General features: G+C 32.7%; 1 protein-coding gene across 2 annotated transcripts in view; it reads left to right on the forward strand.

Annotated features, from left to right (window-relative positions):
* The window catches only part of PHF3 (PHD finger protein 3), a 104,327-nt gene that overhangs the window by 34,476 nt on the left and 55,745 nt on the right, over positions 1 to 14,106 (forward strand). The gene's annotated exons all lie outside the window — the stretch shown is intronic.

Raw genomic sequence — 14,106 nt, forward strand, 5'->3', positions numbered from 1 at the left:
AGTGGGATATGTTTGCTTTTCATCCTAATGTTTTAAAGATAATGGCAGATTTGCACATGTAGCATTCACTTTTTAGACAGGCCAAAAGATTTAGGATAGTTTAACTTTTGGGAAATTTGGGGAAAGTTTAATTTTTTTATTCGTTGGAATAGACAATTTATCTACTCTGTCATGATTCTTTCATTTTTGCTAACTAGGAGAGTAGTTTCATCCAGATAGATAAAATGGAAGTAAGAAACTGTCATTCTTTGTAGTGTAGCTAAGGGCTCAGAAGGCAGCAAAATAATCTTTTCTGGAAGATAATAGTTAGGTCAATTTCTACTCTCTTGATATAAATTTGTTTTCCAGGAAACTCACTTGGGTAAATCAGAGTAGTGTATATATAGTTGATACCATACAAAGTTTTTGGAACCTGGCCTAAAAATATTAATTCAAAAATTTTACCGATATTTTAAAGGTATACCTAGATGGTAGTGGTAGAAGAGAAAGGGAGAGGTAATTATGTATGAGTATATATATATGTTTGTGTGTATGTGTATATGTAAAGATAAACAGAAGCTGTAACTTTCAAGTTGGCCATTCTGCCAGAAAAGCATATCTGTCTATAAATGGATAATTGAATCATAAAGTACTTTTCTTATTGTCACCTTGAGAAGATACTCTAGATATTAATATTGCCTTGTGAAGATATTAGATATTCTAACTTATATGATTATCCCTATTTTACATAGTAAGATTACCCCTTCAGAGAGTGAAATAATTTGGCTGGGGTGATATAACATGCTAAATGCCAGGAGCTAGGATGTGAGCCGGGTTTCATCTGGTGCCTGATTCTATTGCTTTATTCCAATATTCATGCTGCCTTTTAGTACCTTTATAATTAGTGGAATGTTTAAGTCCATTGAAAATTTTTGAGATAATTGTTTCTGATTTATGCTAATTTAGGATTTCTTAGAAACTTTCCATGAATTTGTTTTACTTTTTATCAGTGGAGGTAGGTACATATTTGAATCCTATTCAAAGTGTAATTGATGTTTTTATGATTTGGGTAGTTCTTTTGGGATTAAATTTGCTCTGAAACCTGTTGTCAACACTAACTAGAATGATGCAGATTCAAATCTTGCCTCTACTACTACTGACTCTAGAAGCAAGTCATTTTTCTTTGCTTTGTTTAGGGAACTCACTATGAAGGTGCTAACCTGTAGAGAGTGATTTCTTATTTGGAACTTCACCTATACTAATGAAATCATAGGTCTAGTTCCTGTCTTTACATATATAGACAAACAAAATAATAATTGGCAGCTACGTGATGTGTTGAATAGGTTACTAATCTTGGAGTAACATATACCTAATTTAATTCCTGCCTCAGACTCTTTCTAGCTGAAATCCTAGGCAGCTCTCTTAAGCCTCTCTCAGCCCCAATTTCCTCACCTGTAAAAGAACAAATAAGAGCACTTGTGAGGAATCAAATCAGACATATAAAAACAATTTGTAAATATGGCTTTGAGTTTTATAAATTTATTTGCAATACAGATTATTTTGTTTGCCAGCTTTTATTCTATTGAGAAATTTAAAAAGTGCTATAAACTTCTTGATATAATTTGAAGTGGACATTCTGTCTGCAAGGTATTTAGCACTTGGAGATATTTATATTTAAATCTCAGAATTTCAGAGTTGGGAGTGACTCTGTTCATTATGGCCTGTCTTTCCCTGAAGAAGAATTCCCTATGAAAGGTAGTTTTTTCTACTTTTGAAAGATTCTTATCTTAAGTACAAACTTCCCTAATTATCAAACCTAAAAATCTGACTCTTTACAACATAAAGCTCTCATGTATTTTTCCTACTAATTTTGTTATCCCTGGCTAACGCAGAATGTCTTAGTTCCTCTTCCATATATGTATTGTTCAATATACTTAAAGATAGTCATTTTTTCCCCTTGAATTTTTTAAACAACTTGTCCTTTTCTGAACATACTCCAACTTAGATGTGATCTTTTTAAAATGTAATCATAAATGAACGCAGAATAAGTATGAGCTGAACAAGGCAGAGCTCAGAAAGATTGTAATCTCTTTTGTCTTAGACAGTATGCCTCTAAGTGAAACTCTTTATGATTCAACTAGTCTTTTTGGCTGCTGTAATCACACCGAGTTCATTGAGTTTATGCCCAAATTTTATGCCTCTTCTGTTCTGAATTTATGAAGTTGATTATTAAATCCCTTTTAATACTTTACATTTATTAAGTTATTGATAAAAGTGGAGATAGCAATATTTTTAAGATTATTTTACAGATTTACTTTGTGTCAAATGATGAAAATGTAGAATCTGCAAATTTTAAAGCACTATATAGATGATAGCTGTTGATATAGGGCTTTATTCCAGTTCTAATTGTTACTCAGTGAAGCTTTTCCTTAATTGGCAATGCTCTCCCTCCTCAAAATAGCATATTTATCTATTATGTTGCAATCTATAGTAAGAAACCCTGTTAAAAATGAAAGCAAGAATATTGTAATGTAACTTGTTCTTTTAAAACATCCCCCCACACACACCCACATACCCACCCACACACACAAATACACACTCACAGTAGACACTTCTGCATATATCCAAAGAATTGTACCCATCACCACTCCAATTTTTATTTGTTTACTGAAAACGGTTGTTCTTAGCTGGTTTGACCTGATTTTGGTAAAGCCATGCTATCTTAATTTTTAGGTATTCATTACCCGTTTCTTTAACAACATGCTCTCTATATTTATTATTAAAGTTGAGGGGGTTGGCCTGTGTAGACTCTTAAACTTTTTTGAAAATTTGTAGCTATGCTTAAATGACATGTATACTGAAAGTCTAATGAAGATTTGATAAAAGTTATACATTGATAAAAGTTTTTGTAAGTATGACTTTTATTAATTTAGTATTAGGTTTTTTTAAATCATGTTGAACATTTAATGAGTACAGTTTCCTAAGTACAGATATTTCTGAATGGGTTATCACTGTTGTGGAACCATCTTCATATGGGTATTTTATCTGGAGTGCTACTAAATATAACATTTAAGAGGTTGAAACCAGTGAATGTTTTAAATGTCAGTTCCAGTATGTACTCAAGACATAGAAATTACTTCCTACAAGATTTCCAAAGAATAATTTAATAGAATTTGCCATTGATAAGGATGCCTCTTGACATTAATATTAGGATTATTAAACATGATTTTTATTATGTCTTGGAAACCAAATTATTTCTAAGTTTGGAATTTAATGTAGCGCTTTTAATTTTTCTAGATAAAATTGTGTAGAAATTTATCATGTAAAAAACTTTATCATGTTTATAAATTAGTTTTTGGTTAAAAATCATTATAACCCACCTTTCCTAATTTTATAGTTTGCCTTAGTCACTTATGCTAGTAAATATCTAGTTGAGTTTTGACTTAATGACTGTGTGTGTGTGTGTGTGTGTGTGTGTGTGTGTGGATGAAGTGGACAAAAATTGGTTTGGGTCTAGTTGGAACTATTATTTTATGTTATAGTAATCATACTAAAGGAGTAAGGGATTTCACAGTGGTTAATTTTTCATATGCTTTTGCCCTGTTATGAGCTCAAAACAGTTTTAGTTGGTTTATGGCTTATAATACCTTTGTGACTGTAAGCAAGTAACTGAACCTTTCTCTGTCTTGGTTTCTCCATCGATTAGATGGTCTTTATGGTCCATTTTAGTCAAATCTGTGAGCATACGTTAATAAATCTTTTGTGTAGATAACTATTCCAAAATGTACTTTATCAAATCAAAAAGTCATATAAGCATACATTTACTAAGTTATAATAAGTCTAGTACTAAGTACTGGAGATATAAAAAGGCAAAAGGAATTTACAGTCAAATATAGGAGACAACATGTAAACAGCTATGTACAAACATGTAATACACATAATCTCAAAGAGAATGCATTAATTATCAATAAAGGAGAATGCTGGAGAAAGTAATTTTGTTGAATGTGGGCTTTTGGGACAAAGAAGTTAGGAGATAAGAGATGAGGATGAAGAGAATTCTAAGTGTGGGAGACAGCTAATGAAAATATACAGTTGGGAGATGCAGTACCTTATTATATGAACAGCAAGAAAGATCAGTGTCACTGAATCAGAGAATTTGTGTCTGGGGAAGAAGGGAATATTAGAACACCAGAAAGGTGTATGTAGGAGTAGGAAGGGGCAAGGTTATAAAGGTCTCTGAATGCTACAGAATTTTATTGTGATTTGATTGTGAAGGTAATAAGGAGCCCCTGTAATTTATTAAGTGGGGACAGGTGTGATATATATCTTTAGGAAGAGCTTTGTTCTTTAGGAAGATTATTTTGGTAACTTATAAGAAGAAAGGATTAGTGTAGGGGAGACTTGTGGTAGACACCAACCAGGAAGTAAATACTTTTAAGTCCAAGCTTGAGGTAATGGGACTCTGTGCCATGATTATGGCAGTGTTGAGAAGAACCTTTATGAAAGATATTGCAAGATAGAAGTAATGTTTGGATAAGATGGGGCATGTGAAAGAGCAGAGTTTTGAGGATGATGCTGCAATAAAATAAAACCTATATTGTGTGCTTTGATGTTTGGGATAGTGAAGTTTGGAGGGAAGTTGAGGAAAAATAATGAGTTCAGGATGTGTATGTAGCATCTAATTGAAGATGTCTAATAGGCAGTTTGCAGCTGTAAGACTGGACGTGAAGTGAGAGAGTAGGTCTGTATAAATGGTTCTGAGAATTCACCGTATAGAAATTGTATTGAGGAAAAAGATAAGAGCACTTTGGGAGATATCCATGGTTTTTTGGTATTGCTTCGGAGGCTGAGAAGGCATGGTCTTTTTAGAGAATTAGGAGGGAAATACAGGAAACCTATAGAAAAGACTATAATAGTTGAAGAGAGTTATACACATATTAAAGACAGAAGAGAGATCAAGGAGCATAACAATTGAGAAATCTAAAGACTTTGCAAAAAGATTATTGGTAATTTTGATGAGAATGATGTGGAAAGTCAGACTAAGAGAATGAAAAGAAAGGAAATGGAGGCATTGATGTAGATAGTTGGGAAGAGAGATACAGAGAGGGAGATGTGAGTATGTAGTCCATAGGGATGTAACCAATAAAGGAAAGAGTGAAGATAAGTGAGAAAGTGGGGACAATAGAGAAAGAGAGAGGAATCTGATGGGGAAGACAGCATGTGAGCATTTGTGCATATAGAGGAGTTTTTCCCTCCAAGAACAAGGGTTAACTCTTCTTGTGAGACAGGGTGGGCATGTTCTTAAGTGAATAACCTCAATTTTTCAGTGAAATAGGAAGCGAGATTCTTAGCCAAGAAAATTAATTGATGGAGGAAGCCAGGAGAAATTTATGGAAGACCGTAGGAATCCCTGTAGAGGACCCATTCTGAATTTTGTGAAGAAGAAAAGTCATTGCATATTGGAAATAATCCAGAGATGAATCTTGACAGGACAAAATCAGAAATACTTAGTGGGATAAGAGGCTTGAGAAGAGGAAAATATAGAATTGAACTGGTTCATAAAGGGATCAGGATGTGGAAAGCAGACAAGTGTAGCTAGTACTGAATAATGGAAAGAAAGAATTTACCATTGGAAGGTTTGAAAAGGTCATCATAAAGATGAAGAACATGAATTAATAATATCATTGTCTTAAATATGCTGAAAAAATAACTTTAGGTATTAATTTTGAAATGTCAGTTATTGCATTATGCTTTTAGTGATTATTGTGATGTGTGGGATATTTATTAAATATTCCCATATTTAAATGGTCCTAGGTGGTTATTCTAATGCAGTTATGTAATGGATTTTGTAATCTTTCCTGTCAGCTATGTGGTACATTGGTTCCAAGACACTTAATTAGATGAGTGATCTTGGGCAAGTCCCTTTAGTCCTTAACTTCAGTTTCCTCAACTGTAAAATGGATATAATAATGCCTAACTCTAATGGTTATTGTGAATATCAATTTTTAGTACATTGTGTAGTGCATAGTAGGTATCTACTGTGATTTGGGAAATTAAGTAACTGAACCTGTTAACTATTATATGTAGTTTTATATAGTAGTACTTTACAAATATCTCATTTGATATTCAGGTGAACTGTAGAAAATGGGTGCTGTTTTTATTCTCATTTTACAGATGAGGAAACTGAAGTAAACAGGTTAAGTAACTTGTCTAATTAGGGTCACGGAGCTAGTAAATGTTTAGGACCACATTTGAACTCTGGTCTTTTTAATTCCAGGTCCAAGGCTATAACTTTGATGCCTTTCTTATTCCCTGAAGGGTTATCCTGGAAGTAAAGTGTTCCACTAAATTACTTTTCAACTGAACTGGGACTGAAACTTTGAAATATTAAATGACTTGCCTGGAGGCAGACAGCTAATAAATGAAAATTTCAACTTAAGTGTCCTGACTTTCAAGACTGGGATATACTTTATATGTAAACATTGTCCCAGGTGACAATGATTCCCTCTTTTACCATCCTACTGGTAGTCATTGGCAACCTGTAGTTTGGTGATAAAGGAGATCTAGGAGAAAAAAAAAATTGGTATAGGGCCTTGGGTGAAGCTTTGTTTTCTTTTCTGCATCTTCTCTAATCCACCCAGTGACTTCAGGCTTTCTTTCTGTTTGTCCAAAGCCCTTCCACATTTAGTCAAGACCTATCTTCCCTGAAATAATTTCTATTTAAAAATTTCCCCTATTTGCTCTACCCCTTAGTCAAAACTTAATAGAAATCTTACTAAACAATGTTAGACAATACAGACAATATAATATATATCAGACAACAGATGATTATAATAACATAGCAATTGATTATCCTTAGTGAAACAAATTTAACCCTTCTAAGACTTACTTGAATTTTGAAGCAAAAATTTTTCTAAACAAATCACTTGTGAAATGAGATCCTTGACCAATTCTTTCTTAGCAACTTTACTTTGCCACTCTGTATTAGAGAAATATAGTAGAGATAGCTTCCCTTTGTTCAAATGGAACATTTTCCTAGTACTAAAAAACAAAACAAAACAAATTTATTAGCTTCCTATCCTTTAGCAATAGAGAATAGGCCTGTAATTTTATTAATGAAAGAAAACTTTTGAATAGTAATCCACTTCTGTCAGTTTAGTTCATTCCATTCTTTGCAATTTGTAGCCTTAGAAAGTTGTCTAGATGCACTGAAAGCTTTACTGATTTGCTAGAATCATGTGGCTAATATATGTCAGAGATTGGTATTTTACTTTAACATGCTGCTTTTTTATTGCTTTATCAAATAAACTCCTTAGTCTAATGTTGATGGTCCGTCTCAGCCTTGCTCAAACCAATCCAATTGGCTTCTATATTTAAAGCACTGTGAAAGACTGAGGAAAAAAAACAATAACAACATTCTCTATCTTCAAGGAGCTTATGTTTCTGTTAGGGGGATGCAATCTAAGTATATTCATGACAATTTGAGAAGAGTGTGTGAGGACTAACCACTAAGAAACAGCAAAAGCTATCTGTAGGAGAAGATACAGCTTTGAAGGAAACGAGTCCTCTAAGAGACAGAGTGAGCATAATACTATGTTAGCATTCATATAATGCTTTAATATTCACAAAGCACTTTACAAATGTTATCTCATTTTATCTTCACACCAACCCTGGGAGGTGAAACTAAAGCAATTTAAATGTCTCCATCAGGATCACACAACTACTAAGTGTCTTAGATGATTGGAAAAGCTAATATGCCTATGCAAAGGCATTGAACCAGGAGACCAGTGTGAAGGGGAAAGGGAACTTCAGGAAATTCGCGTTTCTTTATCCAGTGTTCCAGCTAAACAGGATAACCGACTCAAGTCTTCCTCCCTCATCCTGCTCATGTTGTCTCTCATGCTGGGATTGTAAGACTTGGCTTTTTCCTTCTCACTTTTCCCCCCTACTCCATTGAAATTGATTCCTTCAGGGCTTAATCTCAGTGGCCCTCTCCTCAGGATAGAGAGAGGAACAAATGAAGTGTTAGCTTGGGGTACAGCAAGAAAAGTCTCTGGAAGAGATAGCACATTTAAAACAGTTTTGCAGACTGCAATTGGAGGACAAAATCCAGTTGCTTAAAGTTCTATTGTATTAAGAAAATTTAAAATACTTTAATTTTCTCTGATAATAAAAAAATTGATTTATGGGTAGGCTTTGGTCCACGTGGTTTGCTGACCGATAAAGGAAAATGTTTCATGCATAAATAGCAATTTGATGATCGATGATAAATTTTCATATTTGTAGAACTATATATTTGTCAAAATGTATAGTTGAAAAGAAGGGAAATGGATAGTTTAGGCAAAATTTCACTTCTCTCTTATTGGTGCTTTAAAGATTTTGTTGATCTATTTTAGCAAAATTTTAAGTATTACTCTTATTTTATTAAAATAATGTTTTTAAAAATGATAGATCACATTTTAATGCTCATGCTCAGGACAGTATATTCTACTCAGATCACAACAGCATTTTTGTTTTATAATTTAACTATATCTTACTATTAATGTCTCTAATTACAATTTTATTAGCCTCACTGAAACTTAGGTTTCATCTGCTTTAGGATTGAAATGCTTTGTGGATATGATAAACAATTTCCTTTCTTTTAAAAAGCTTACAAGTGAATTTTAGATTCAATAAAAAAAGTAACAAATGGTAATATAATTATTGATAACTTGTCCCTGAGATCAGTCAGTAAACAGTTATTAAATGCTTACTGTATGCCAGGTGCTATATTAAATTTTAGATATAAAAGGATTAGCAAAAGTCTCACACTAATCAGACCCTGCCTTCAAGTAGGTAAGACCAACGCAAAGAAAAGCTAGAAACTGGAAGATGGTACCAAACCTGGGCAAATCTTTTTTGCTTGGTGGGAAATGATGAATAGAGAGGCCTGGAGCTTCTCTTTATATATAGAGTTTCTGAAATGATCTCTTAATTGCCTTCCCCTTCCCCTAATCTAAGTAGGGGGAGGGAAGGGCTAACATTGGGGCAATCAGGAGGGAAATGATGGAGCTAAGGTGAGAGTAGAGAATCATTTACCGAAAGTAAAAGCTTAGAATGCTAAGAAAAGGAATTAAGAGCCATTGGTAGAGATTTCTCATTTAATGGATATTCTGAAATTTTATAGTGTTTGAAACTTAGAAATTGTACTTTAAATTAAATGTTAAAGGCTATTTATCTTATAAGGTGATTTAATGATATTAAAAATATCCCTGAACTTAGGCCCCGAGAGTTAAATGATTTTTCCAAGGTCACAAAAATAATAAATGATAGAAATGTGCCTTTAAACTTTTAAAAATTTCAAATCTTTTTTTTTTTTTTTTTTTTTTTTAATGAGTGTATGTGTAACTTGGATGTAAGGGGAACTAAGTTTCAATGTACAATTATTCTGAAAAATTATTAGGCATTTTGTTCCCTTTTTTTCTTTCAGTCTTGATACTCGGGGCCAATTACAGGGTTAGAAATCAGAATTGTCTATATCTAAATTACTTGACTGTATTCTGAGTCGCATAGCTACACTGGCTTTCTTATACTATGAATAATATAGCTTTTTATGTTTGTTTACTGTACAGTTTAAATGTGTTATACTAATCTAATTCTCCTGCCTCATTATGTATTACTCCTAGTATCATAGTAAGATTTTATTTATTAAATTTTGTACCTCAGAAACCTAACATTCTGGCTTGTGCATAGTAGGCACTTAGTATATTCTTTATGTTGAATAATACAAATTGTTGAAATTGTGAACATTACATGTCATGCTAAGTTATTTGAATTTGCTAAATTTGTTAGGGGAAGAGCAGTGTTGATTCATTTCTTTTTCCCTTTTATTTACTATTCCTCCAAATTAAAAACATAATTTGTACTTCATTATTATCAATAATGGAGTTTTTCCAAAGTTTTGTGAGACAAGTCCTGTTTAGCAGACTGAAAAAGACCAAGATGTAGATTTTCCCCACATTGCTTGAAATGACATTTTAGATTAATGATAACTCAGTCAAAGGGGCCTTTTCACAGGGTTGACGGTTTCAAGATAACATTTTCACAATGAAAGTACTACTTAATCCAGTAACTTTATCGGGACATAACTGAACATCCTTAAAAATGCAGATATTTCTATATTTGGAAACCCAAACCTCTTTTTAATGAACACTTAGAGCAGAAACTATATGCCTTCCAGAAATGTGATGCCAAGTTTTTGAACTGAACTCTTTTCTGTTTTGTGGAAGTGGTGGGTTTGGGTAGTAACAGTAGTCTGTTCTTGAAATATGATTCCTGTTTTGGGGGATTCATTTGGAATATGCCTTTTAATTTCTTAATTACTTAATTTAATAGCCTTCTTCACTTTTTGAAATTTACATAGTATCTTAGAGAAAACAACAAAAATAGTTGAAATGCCTGGTGGAAAGAGGAAAGCGTGGTGGGGGGGCAGGATTGAAGGAATAGCAGAAATGGACTCTACAGGTGTGTTGTCTTCATTTTACATATGTAACTGAAGCTCTGAGAGGGGCTAATGTTTAATTAGACAATTGGCATGTATTAAAGACAATAAGCATATATCTTGCCTAATTACTGTGAGCAACAAAACAAAAAGTGAAACCCTCTTTTGGAACTTAACATTCTCTTAGAGCAGATCATATCAATGCATGTTAATAAATAACAAAGCATATGCAAGGTAAAAATAAAGTAATTTGGGTGGATACTGATTTGAGGATTCAGATGAAGTCTCCTGTAGGAAGTGGTATTTGAATTTTGTTTTAAAAGGAACTAAGAAATAGTAAAAGTCAGGAGTAGGGAGCACATTCCAGAGATGGGGCTGGTATAGGAGATTTGTAGGAGATGGAATTTTTAGTGTAAAGAACAAGAAGAAGGATTTGACTAAACTATAGTGTACATAAAAGGGAGTGATGATTAATAATCCAATAAAGACATTTTAGAGGTGATGAAAATTGAGACTCAGAAATTAAGTAACTTTTACCTAAGGTGTCATAGCTAATAAGTATCTGAGACAGGAGTTGACTCCAGGTTTTATTGTGGAAGATTTTAAATACCAAACAGGAATTTTACCTTTCTTACTCTACATTTTCCCTTATTTATCATATATTGATATTTTATTAAGAAAATTGGAATTTGGTAGGGATTTAGAAGAAAAAAAAAGGAGCTAGAGGAAATCTCTGGGAATGTAGAGCTGGAGCTCTTACTTTTTTTTGGTGTCACATATCCCAATCTGGTGAAGCCTATATATAGGGCCTATTTAGATAATATTGTTAAATGAATAAAATAAATCAGATTACAGAGGAAGCTCTTTAATTATATAATTATATAAAAAGCATTTATCAAAAAAAATTTTTTTTAAGTTCATAGTCTCCAGGTTAAAAACTCCTGATCTATTTATATTTCTTTGTTTTTAAATTTTATTTGTTATTCTGCACTTGATAAAAATAATGGAATAAAGTCATTTTCCATATAAGCATAGGAAAAAAAATTGCACATGAAAACAAGTTTCCTTTACTCAAAGAATACAATAAATTCAACATTTTGGTTTCAAAGCTGTATTATTATCTCTCTGAATTTTTTTTTTGTACATTTTACATAAATCACCGTCAACTTCTTTTTAAGGACGTACTAATTGTTAGCATACATCCCCATTCTCTCCCCAATTTAAATTATAATTCTGAGTTTTAGGGAAAGTTTTGATAAACTAGAGATTGGTGGTTAGGGTAATTAAAATACTTTTAGATCATATGGTTTAAAAGGAACTGGATGTACTTAGTCTGGAGAAAATAAATCTCAGGAATCCTGTAATCATCAAATATTTGAAGGGCTGTTCTGTGGAAGATAGATTAGATAGATTCTGTAAAGTGTCTCCCTACTGTAGCTTCATTTAACATTAATAACAGGTTTATTAAATAAAGTTCTAAAACTTTGAGGAAATGTATGATTTTGACATATGTATGGGAGATATTTTGTCAATAGAGAGCCTTTTAAAGTAATATTTTCGCTTCTTAAATACTATACTTTAAAAAAAAATTATTCATTTTGAACTTAAGTACAAAAAACAAAAAAAGAATATTTCCACATATATAGCACAACAAAAAAAGAAGTCAATAAATTTTCATTTCATGCTGTTTACTTAAAAAAAAAAAACCTGAATACTATACATTGTTTTCAAAAGTACCCTGATTTTCTGAGCTTTTTTCTTTGTTTTCTGCTGTGCACTTTTTCCCTTCTTCCCCATATTAGAGAAGGCGGCTACCATTAGACTATGTATGTATAAAACCGAACTATATATACATATATCTATCAGTTTTTTCTCTGGCCATGGATAGCCTCTTCAAAGGTCTTTGAATATAATACTCCAATTATTCAAAAGTTTTCTTAGAATAGTATTGCTATTACTGTGTACAACATTCTATTAGTCATACTGATGAAGTAGTGTCCCAGTTTTTCCATCTCTCCAACATTTGTTTTCCCCTTCTATCATTTTAGCTAATCTGATAGGTATGAGATAGCTCAAAATTGTTTTGCAATTTTAAAATCCATATTGATTTAGGGCCTTTTTCATATGACTATATGTAATTTTGGTTTCTTCATCAAAAAACTGCCTTTGACTTTATTGATTGGGGAATTATTTGTATTCTTCCAAATTTGAGAAAGTTCTTTATGTTTGAGAGGTGAGACTTTTATCTTATAAACTATTAAAATTCCTCCCATTTTCTGTTTTCCTTTTAATCTTGGTTACATTGGCTTTTTTTTTTTAATAAAATCTTTTAATTTTAATTTTTAATTAATTTATTTTTTGGTGAGGCAGTCAGGGGATAAGTGACTTTCCTAGGGGTCACACAAGGGTAGTTAATTTTAGGTGTCTGAGGTTGGAATAGAACTGAAGTCTTTCTGACTTCAAGACTGGTGTTCTAGCCACTGTACTATCTAGCTGCCCCTAAAACTTTTAAAATATTATGTAATAGAAAATTTCTATTTTATATCCTATAATGCTCTATATCTCTTGTTTATCATTGTTCTCCTATCCACAAGTCCAATAGGTTCTCCTAACTTTTTTATGAAATCTCCCATTATATCTAGGTGATGTATCCATTTTAACTTTATTGTGGTAAATGGTGTAAGATTGATCTATGCCCAGTTTCTGCCAGACTGCCTTCTAGCTTTCCCAGCAATTTTTACCAAATAATGAATTCTAATGGAAGTAATAATAGCTTACAGTAATACAGAGACTTCCAGTTTACAAAGTCCTATGCAAATATTTAAAATTTACCAAAAAATTTTGAGGTAAGTGATATTAGAAGTATTTCTTAACCCCTAACTTACAGATGAAGAAACAGAAGCTCAGGGCAAGTGTGACTTGTCTGGCCAAGATCACAAAGGGCATCAGTTCAAGTGTCTGAATCTGAACCAGTTGTTCATTCTACTCACTATGCTTTGTTGATTTGCTAAAAGGAAAAAACAACAAAACCTAGTAGAGGAGAGATACATTAAACAATTTGTCTAAAATTACTAAATAACTTAGCAGAGGACCTAGGAATAGTAATCTGATAGATATTCAGGGAATATTTCATTTATGAGGCCTTTTCAGAGTTGTCTGTCTGAGAGATTAAAAAAAATTATTATGTTAATAATTCATAAATACAAATTTTCAACAACCAAGGATGCTATACATTAAAGTAACTGTTTTTAATCTTCTCTTTCTCAAAAAGACATTCAATTTTCATTTACTTTTTTATATTCCATCTTCTCTCAGTAGAATATAAACTCCTTATGGGCAAAGAATTTTTTTCTTCCCTCCCTCCCTCCTGCAATTGGGTTTAAGTTACTTTCCTGGAGTCATACAGCTAGTATTAAGTGTCTGAGGCTGAATCTGAACTCTGGTCTTTGTTAGTTGAGGCTGAATCTAAACTCTGGTCTTTGTTACTTTAGGCTGAATCTGAACTCTGGTCTTTGTTACTTTAGGGCTGGTTACTTTAGGCTGAATCTGAACTCTGGTCTTTGTTACTTTAGGGCTGGTCCTCAGAGAGGTGCCTCTCTGAAACTTTTTTTTCCCCTTGAGGTACTTGGGGTTAAGTGACTTGCCCA

The sequence above is a fragment of the Antechinus flavipes genome, chromosome 4, assembly GCF_016432865.1.
Source record: "Antechinus flavipes isolate AdamAnt ecotype Samford, QLD, Australia chromosome 4, AdamAnt_v2, whole genome shotgun sequence".
Classification (NCBI taxonomy): Eukaryota; Metazoa; Chordata; class Mammalia; order Dasyuromorphia; family Dasyuridae; genus Antechinus; species Antechinus flavipes.